The sequence below is a fragment of the Chinchilla lanigera genome, unplaced genomic scaffold, assembly GCF_000276665.1.
Source record: "Chinchilla lanigera isolate Chin_1 unplaced genomic scaffold, ChiLan1.0 scaffold00006, whole genome shotgun sequence".
Classification (NCBI taxonomy): domain Eukaryota; kingdom Metazoa; phylum Chordata; class Mammalia; order Rodentia; family Chinchillidae; genus Chinchilla; species Chinchilla lanigera.
Window position 1 is genome coordinate 17,027,999 of NW_004955407.1, and position 9,506 is coordinate 17,037,504.

The 9,506-nt window shown below is 36.8% G+C and overlaps 1 long non-coding RNA gene across 1 annotated transcript; it reads right to left on the reverse strand.

Annotated features, from left to right (window-relative positions):
• Positions 1-814: 814 nt before the first annotated feature.
• On the reverse strand, positions 815-4,769 carry LOC102008818. Its single transcript, XR_259562.1, has 3 exons — positions 4,681-4,769; positions 1,412-1,788; positions 815-1,323 (listed from the first exon to the last, which is right to left on the reverse strand). It is a non-coding gene; the product is annotated as an uncharacterized LOC102008818 (long non-coding RNA).
• Positions 4,770-9,506: the final 4,737 nt, after the last annotated feature.

The window sequence follows — 9,506 nt, forward strand, 5'->3', positions numbered from 1 at the left end:
TTAGGGTGTAAACTTTTTTATAAAAAAAGATGAACTTTTTTTTCTAATTAGCCATTTTTAGGCACAGATAGATAAAAATATATCTGATTTCAATGATAAACATTACATGTGTTGAATCTAACATACAGAAGTAACAAAAAGAACCCTCTGTTCATCCATTTCTTCTTGCAACAAATATTTATCAACCCCCACTCTATGCAGAACACTGTTCTCTGTGCTGTGGGATATTGCAGAATGTAAAGCCCTGGGCCCCAAGAGCATGCAAACTAATGTTGCTAACTCCATTTTGTCAAGTAGTTTTGGTGTGGGAAATAACCAGTGGGAAAGCAAGTGGGGAAAGAAAAATAAGTAGAAAGTCTCCAAACAGATGTTCAAGACAGCAGGAGATGGCATTGGAGACCTGGAATCCAACTTGTAAAAAGAAAAGTGCAGACTAGCTTGCATTTTGAAAAGAACCCCAGACAAGAGAAGATTATACTTTGTGGCAAAGACACTTCAGGGAGACCTAAATGAGATCATGAGTACTTTCCTTGTGAAAGCACGGAGAAGAATTTGGGGTTATGAAGCCCATTAGCAGTGACATGCCCAGGAGCCATACTTAGCCAGTGCCTTAGCATTTGTGGCAGACTGTGTTCATGTAGGTAGTTTATAGATCTCTGAACACCCAACTCCTTGCCTTTATATTTACCATCTTTTGTGCAGAAAGTGATTTAAGTATTGTGTTATCCAATGTTTTAGGAAACTAGCTATTTCTTACATTATAGTAATTGTATAAAAACATAAAATTAACAATCCACAAGACCATTTTTAGGGATTCTTCACTTTTAATTATATCTGACATCAATGTTATAAAACCCACAGGAGTAAAATGAGATTTATTTTGCTAGTAAAATAGATTTTTGAATGCATTCCATTTCCTTGGGGACTAAAGTTCAATAGGAAGTCATGACACACTGAACAATGGGAAGGGCTGACCTGCAGGAGAAGAATTTTGAGTGTTCTGGTGAAGAGAGGTAGTAGAAAACAAGAAAACAAAATACCTACTCTGCAATAAAAGCACTGTTAGGGTGAGCATTCAGAGTACAGTTCTACGCAGTCAAACAGAATCACAAGTCTGGGTCATTAGACAAGTTGAATTCCAAAGAGATTTTGCAAGAATCAAATAACATGTGAGCTGAGTCTAAAGTCAGAAGGTTCTTCTCCAGGTGGATGGAAGCAAGTTGAGGGCCTGCTGTTCCAACTCTCAGAGGAGAAAGTCCAGAGAATGGCGAAGATTTGCTTTCTATGTTGGACCATGCGGGGAAATTATTTGTCTAATTGTTTCTAAGTGGAAAAAACAAAACTAGAAATGAATTTCTTTGGTCAAAGTTATGTGACCTAACAGAGGTATTAACAGATTGAGTGAACTTACTAGCCAGCCCATTGCTTCGAGTATTTTCTTGACCTGCTCCATTTCAATTAGCATCTTCATCTCTCTGTGTGTTGTTTATAGTGGTTATCTCTTGCTGAAGGGTTTTTGTTGTTGCTGTTGTTGCTGTTGTTTTTGTTGCAGTTGTTTTGTTTTGTTGCTGTTGTTTTCTGTTGCAGGGCTGAGGATCAAACCCTGGACCTCGCAGATTCTGGGCAAGTCCTTTACTACTAAACTACAGGTGCAGCCCTTTGAAGATTTTTGTTGTGCATCGTTTGTTCCTTTCACTCTGAATGTGAGCTGAATGAGACCAGGGAATTTGTTCTCATCACCAAGGATGTACAACTTATGGGCAATGATGGATACATCTCAGTGCTCATCTGTTAAAGGAATGAATAAGTGAATGAAAAGTTTGGAATAGCAACATTCCCACACCATCACTGCAGCACAGGTGTGCACAAATGAATGGTGGTGTATGACGATATTGGTGGTTAAAGCTCAGATGATTATAGGAGGCAGAGCTAGGAAAGAGAAGCTTTCTGATAACAACACTTGCTCCTTGTGGGGACACGTAGTACATACATTTTAATTCACCTTGTTGATGTAAGAGTATAGTATTAAGTTACTTTTAACTGAGGCTTTAAAACATAGCAGCCTTAATATATTGCTACATTAGTACTTTGGGTTGTTGTCTCTTTTCTCCCAAAAGAGAATTCAATTATGTTTAGGGTCTGATTGTCCCACAGTATTTGACAGAAGAGTTTTTCAGTTCCGTATCTAAATTTTTAGAAGCAGAGGCTTGAGTTCTCCTTCCTCCCCTGCCACAATTACTATGCAGATGCTAAAATTAAAATTAAGTATTTCTATATTATGCATTTTAAAAATGTGCTCAACTTTGCTCTCTCTCTCTCTCTTTCTCTCTCTTTCTCCCTCTTTCCCTCCCTCTTCCACCCTCATTTATAGCTTTACACATTTCGTGATATGTCTTCTTAATCTGGAGATTACATCCTTCAAAGAAGGAACACTATGATTTTCTCTCTTTCCCTTTGCTTATGTGTTTACATCTTCCAACTCTATCATTGAGCTTTTATCCTCCCATATCTATTTTGTATTTCACCATTTTTCCTTTTGATGCATTATGGCTTTTATCGTGGGTTCAACACCTTTCTTATGTTTCCAAAGATACTAATTGGAGTGTTTTCCTTTTCCCTGAATTTGCTATGATTTTTTTCTCATTTTAATATTAGAGGTTTTCCATGATCTTTGCATTTCTTTGTCCAATTGCATTTAAGAGCTTAATAAGGAAATAGGAAGGTTAGTGTGAGATACATTTTTGCCCTGCTAAGCTTTTTATGGGTTTTGTGACTGACTGACCAACCAGCTTCTGTGTGTGTTTCCTGCTGGAGTTTTCCTTGTGGCTGTGCATTTTTTCTTATACCTACTTACAGAATATCAGCTGGGCTGTCAGCTTTCTGGAATTGGGTGGAAAAGGAAGGCTCGGAGTCCAGAGTTTAGTACACATTAGCTCAGTGTCATTTCTGTCTGTGTGGTACATCTGCAGTCCTCCGTGCCTGCTCCTTGTGGATACAGTAGAACGGGCTGAGCGTCTGAAGGTGCTCAGAATGGGTGGGGTGCAGAGCTCAGGGCTGATCACTCCATCCAGCTTTTCAAATACTCTCCTTGAAATTTTAAAACTGTTCCTTGTAATCTGAATTCCTGGGTCTTTCCGAAGGTTTTAAGGAACTAAAATGTTAGTATATTCATCTGTAAGATCTTGTTCTCTAAATTATTTAACATGCCTTGTTCACTTACGTTTTCAAACACTGTGGCTTGAGATGATTGATGTGTACTAATTTTTTTAAAAAAGATACTTACTTTGTTTTTATTTGTTTTTTTTTTTATTTTAAAAATAAAAGGAGGAAAACATTAACAGACAGACAACATTTTACAACATAGCCAAAGAACAGTACAGACAATACGGAGTTACAAACAAAGTGGTAGGGAATTAACAATGCTTGTTGTATTACATATTGATATCTTCAAAGTGGCTTGTTTTTGGCCTGTCTTCCTGGACGTGAATGGGTTGGATTTGGATAAAAGGCATAGAAATGCTTTGATTCTACCAACCTAAGACTGCATCTTTAGTGATCAGATTTTGAGGGAAATATTTTATTGTAAAAAAGAACCCATCAAAATATTTTAAAATGTAATAATTTATAAATTAGTACTTGAGAATGTTATTATTAAGTAAGTTAGAATATCTTGCCCTACTAGGAAACAGTAGGAAAGCAAATAAAGATCTAAATGTTTCTGGGAAGTGCTGAGTTGAGTAGAGGAAAAGAGACAGTTGAATACTTTTTTTTTTACACTGAGGATTCAACCAAAGGCTTGCACAGGCTAGGCTCTACAACTGAGGTACATCTCCAGGGCTTTTATTTTATTTTAAGACAGAGCCTTGCTAAATTCCACAGGTTGGGTTTGAACTTGTTCTCCTTCTGCCTCAGGCTGCCAAGTAGATGGGATTATAAACATGCACCACCACTCCAGCTCCATGCTTTTATGGTCAGTGTTATCACATTATCTTAGCCTAATGGCAAACACTTCTGTGTAACAAGGTGATTTCTAGAATAAAGAGAATCTTCATTCTGGAACACCAAGAAACCTTCTTGACTGGGCAGCTCTGAAAATGCAGACAGTTTTCTATCCTTTCTTCATTCTTCATGAAAATTATAAATATTTATTATTACACCAACACATATAAAAACTTTTGGATGAGAAGTGTGCTTATGCTGTACCTTGTATATTTCGGTATGTTTGTCACCATTATTTCATTATTATTTATCAGATATTAGGTGCATTTTAAATTTGAGTTTCTGTAATAAAATTTCAGAGAAATACCTGCTTTCTTGAAATTTATGGGATTCCAATCATTTGCTTGAATCATTTCCTGGGAAGAGTTTCAATATGTCTAACTCTAATTTCATAATGATTTCTAGCTTTTACTTTAATTGTTGACTTTTCCTGGCATTTTTCACAATTTTATCCTTAAACATTTTGTTCATCCATATCATACATTAACTACATGCTCAACATTGTTCAAAATACCTATTATTTCCCACAAAAGTAAGGAATATATGTCTATGTATATGAAAAACGTAGATTAGAATCAAAACTTAACACAAGATTTCAAGCACGTTTAATGAAAAGCTCCTAAACAAACAAAACAACCAAACACACACACACACTATAAACAGCAAAAGTCATACACTTACAATCACTGCATGTTCCATATTCTTTTATTCCTTGCAAAGAACTACAGCAGCAATAGAAAGATTTTTGGAGGCTGGAGGCTCCCCTACTTCTTGCACCTGCTCATGTGCTGAGCCAGGTTGGAAGGAAAACAAGGTAGGACAGATTCCAAAGTGCTTTTCCTTGGTCAGTCCCCAGCATGACCAATCCTTAGACAGAGCTCAAATCACAGATGACTGTAGATGTTCAGCCGAGCATTAGAAAATGTTTAGTGAATACAGTGTCTGGTTCTGAGCCCAGCAAGTGTGGAGACGGACAACAATAAGTTATCCAACTCTAAAAGTTTTATAAATACAGGATTTGCTTAACACTGACTGCTGACTTTGAACTCTCTTTATATGAATATGTCTACAGTTCTCAATGCTGCCAAAGAAGCCTGGAAAATTTGTCATAGAGTGGCTATTAATAGACAGTAGCATAAAAGTTACAGAAGACCAAAATATGGAGACAGGTGTTTCCCTTCAATTTTTCACTTCATGTAGAGATGTTAAGAAGCACAGGTGCTTCGCATCCACAGCTTAGTCTGAGCACTGTGTGTGGGGTCTGTATGTGTCTGTGTGAGTGTATATACTTAGGTATGTATGTACAACTTATGCACATGTAATTTGAAAGTGCTCCATTGTGTGCATTCTGTGACATATTGATGGTTATTAACAGTGATGATGAACTGTTAAGAGTTTTCAGTAATAAAAACAGCTCACTGCAGTATGCAGGACATAGGTTCACCACCACTGGTTATTAAGTGGCTCAATTTAGATCAATCTACCAATGTAACAATGACTTCTGTTTCTACCATCACTATGATATTCCTAGGTTTTCAGCAAAATTAATAACTATTTCTGCAAGACACTAAAGTACTATTGGACCATATATTTTAATTTTTTAGTGTGATGTTAATGGGAGAAAGACTTGAAAGACTGTTGTATGTGGGGAGCATTTAGATTCATCCCAAAATATAGGAAAAATAATATAAAACCAGCCTATTTCCTAAGGAGAGCTGGTCAATAGCACCTTCATATGTAGAAAGTATTTACAAATGTATTTAAATACTGAAAAGTCTTTTCAGTATTTAAAAACCAGTTACCTGAATCTCGTGTGTCCAACAATTAAATAAAATTAGAAGACCAAATGCAAACATGAGCAGTAAAAATAAATTGATGAGTTTTCCAGTTCAATCTCAGTTTCATGATCAGACTTATGAGATCACCTTCCATTTTATTGTTTAATTTCTTTTCTCCATCATTTCCCTCACTTCTCTGGGCTATCTCCTGCTCACAGTCATATTATGGAATAAACTGTAGTGCAAAGAGCATCTTCAAGAAATTATATCCTATGGCCTCTCTGAAGGTAATTCAAACTTGTACTTGACCAAAAAAGAACTGTATGCTAAATTTGTGTATGTTCCCAGAGACACAGAGAAACTATTTTTTCTCTGTCCCCTTCATGAGACATTTAAACAAGTAACAGGTGTTCCATGCCTGGAACACACTGTACTCTGAATATTCTTGTAAGGCATTCTTCACTCTTGGGAAAGCACTGCATTTCTAAGTCTTATTGAAAAACACCTGTGCTTGGTCATCACTGGAAAGATATAACCTTAGTGATGAAAAAAGATTTTATTGGACTGTGGATAGAATTGTTTCTCCAAATACTCAGGGAGGAAGATGATAAATTACTTTACACGTAACAAGTTGGATAGTAACTGTGGGAGAAGATATTTCACCTGTATTTTGAATTGAAGAAATCATGCAAGATTGAACAGTATACTAAACTACAATGGATTATTACTTTGAAAACTATTTTTCTAATATGAAATATAAAACTTTGTTATGTCAAGTGATGGTACTCACAGAAAATTAAAATTTATGACAGAAAGAAATATTGATAGTTGAATTAATGCAAATCTTCATGTGTTTTGTATTAACCTCAGAATTAGCAGACATACCTCATGGACTTGACCTAATAAAAACAATTTACCCAGTGCTATAGGTAAGAAAAGAGTCCTAGAGACAATATTTGTCAGCCATAAATTACTAATACATGTGTACTTATGATGAATAAATTATTTTGCAATATGTTGAGCTTGATCTTGCTTTGAAGGGAAGGATTAATTCCAGCAAATCCTCAGAGCATTTATATTTTCAAATCATTCTATTGCTGAGAGCTTTAAGTATACAAATGGTTAGAAATCATGAGCTTGCTGTAGAAAGCATCCTCCTAAGTCACGTAGGAATATCTGAACTGATTTAAATTAATGCCGGATGAGTTTTATGGGCATGACAAGACGTTCCTTTCCCTTCCTACAGTCTTACCCCACCCCAGCCAGCGTGCATGAAACACTATCCAGATCCAGAAATATAATATTGCTAGTTATCAATTTACAAGTCAAAGAGTTTGACAAAAGTGGTAAATACACTGAATTTCATCTGTGGTTTTGTGCTTTAGGTTGTTTCTGTGTCAGTATTTTAAGTTCCATTTATTTGTGTCACCACTACATCATAGTATAGTTTTCAAGTTGGCAGTTACTAGGGGAAACTAGATAGTTCTGAGGGATTATCCTAGCAACACAAGGCCAATCTATAACACCAGGTTTCATATTTTATTTATTTATTTATTTATTTTTGTCTTTTTGAGACAGAGTCTCTCTATGGAGTTCAGACTGGCCTTGAGCTCACTTTGTAGCCCAGGCTGGTCTCTAACTCACAACGATCCTGCTGCATCAGCTTCCCTAGTGCTGGGATTGCAGGTGCTCACCACCACGCCTGGCTCATTTTCTATTTTAAAGTGTGTACTTTCAGTAGTGTAGAGAGAATTTCACTTTCATGCCTCATAATAGCTAACACTAAATTCATATTCCTCTCTACTGAGACCTGTTTTCCTGCTTGTCTATCCCATTCTCATTTTCCAGGTAAGAAACTGGGAATGTAGGGATCATTTTTGCTGCTTCTCATCCTCATTCTCTATGCCTCACCTGCCAGTAAGCTTTACAGTCTTGCCTTTTCAAGATTATTTTAGATTTAGCCCTTCTCTATTTGCTTACAGTGAGCTTCCCAACTCCACCGGCCTCTCACAGTTCACCTGGCCATTGCACTCCTCACCATACATTCTCTGCCTTTGCTGGGTCTCTCCTCAATGACGTTATTCTTACGAAGGACTATCCTGTCTTCTGTATACTCTTTTCCTTGCTTGGTATGACCTTCAGGTTCCTGGATCTGATCATTCATTTTTTATATCAACTACTTCCCAGTTCAGCCTAGACATCGTGGTTCAGTCTTCTAAATGCACTTTCACCAGCACTCAGTTCTTTTGCTTTGTCTTTTAAAGAAAAGCATACCCACTACTATCTACCGCAGTGGTAAAACACAGCTAAAGAAAAATCTACCCATATTTTACATTTATAACCATCTCTTTTCTTTACTATTTGTCCTTGCTGCTGTACATTAAGTTTTAAAGTTTGTAGACTTGTGGAACAGTACCAGTTCAATTTTATTCCAAAGCACCTTGTCCATCAGTACTATTTTATAATTCTTTTTCTTGTGTGTGATTATAGGCTTTTTATATTTCTTGTTGTTGGTCTTTAGGTTTTTATATTCCTCTTCACATTGCTTATTTTACATTTCTAATCCCACCAGCCTAACCTTTAATAGTTGATCTTATCTGATTATACGGAGATACAACATGGCATTGGGCATAATTATGTTCTCCCTAGTGCCCTGGCCACTGATCACAGAATGCATCCTTACCCATCTTCCTTCTGTGTTGGAGGAAAGTTATGTCCTGGCCTTCCTTTTATAATATCTGGGATGGTTAATTCTGTGTGTCAAATTGGCTGGGCCAAGTGTTGCCCAGATTAGACACTGATTCTGAGTGTGTCTGTAAGGGAGTCTGCAGATGAGTTATTGGAGTCAGTTAAATTAACCCCCCAGGTCCACTTAAGAACTTGAAAAGAATGAAAAGTGAAGGAAGGAGGGGTTTCCTGCCTTTTGCTTCCTGCCTACCTGCTTGAAGCAGGGTACATCTTCTCTGGTCCTTGGGTGTTATCCACCACTTTACTACACCAGCTCTCTGGGCTCTCAAATCTTCATACTCAGACTAAAATTATGCCACTGACTTGCCTGGTGTTCCAACTCGCAGATAGCAGAGGCAGATGTAGAGACTTCATGGCTTCATCAAGTGGGCTAATCCCTCATACTGGATCTCCTTGTGTATCTACATCCATATCTATATCTATTTGGTTGTTTTTTCTGGAGAACACTAATAAAAATATCCTTCCCATACTTTAGCATCTTGATGATCTTTTAACTGTCCTATTATTTCATTTTTTTTTCTGAATCCCTCCTCCAAAGTATATCAATAGATCCAAGTCATTCTCCCCCTCAAATATATTTTATTTCATATTTACATTCTCTGCAAATGAATTACTATTGCCTTTTCAATTTGAGTTTAATCTGGTTGAGAGAGCATTAGAAAAAAAAAAAGACTATACTTCTTAGCAGTACTTTCTCAAATTTCACACAGTCCTTAATTTTAATTTGTTACAATTTAGCTTCCTCTCTCATTGCTAAGATTGTTTTCCTGTTAGTCGCAGATGATATTCCCATCACCAAATCCTACTTTTTTCTGACTTTACTTAATTGATCTATAGAGGTTCAGACTCAGTAGTATGTCTTCATAGATTTGAGGTTACCAGTCTCTTTGGGTAACATTTTCCAGATGAGTTTCACACTTGACTCAGTGGATTCCATTAAGTAGATAAACCTCCCCCATGGGGGCACACCCTCCAGTACAC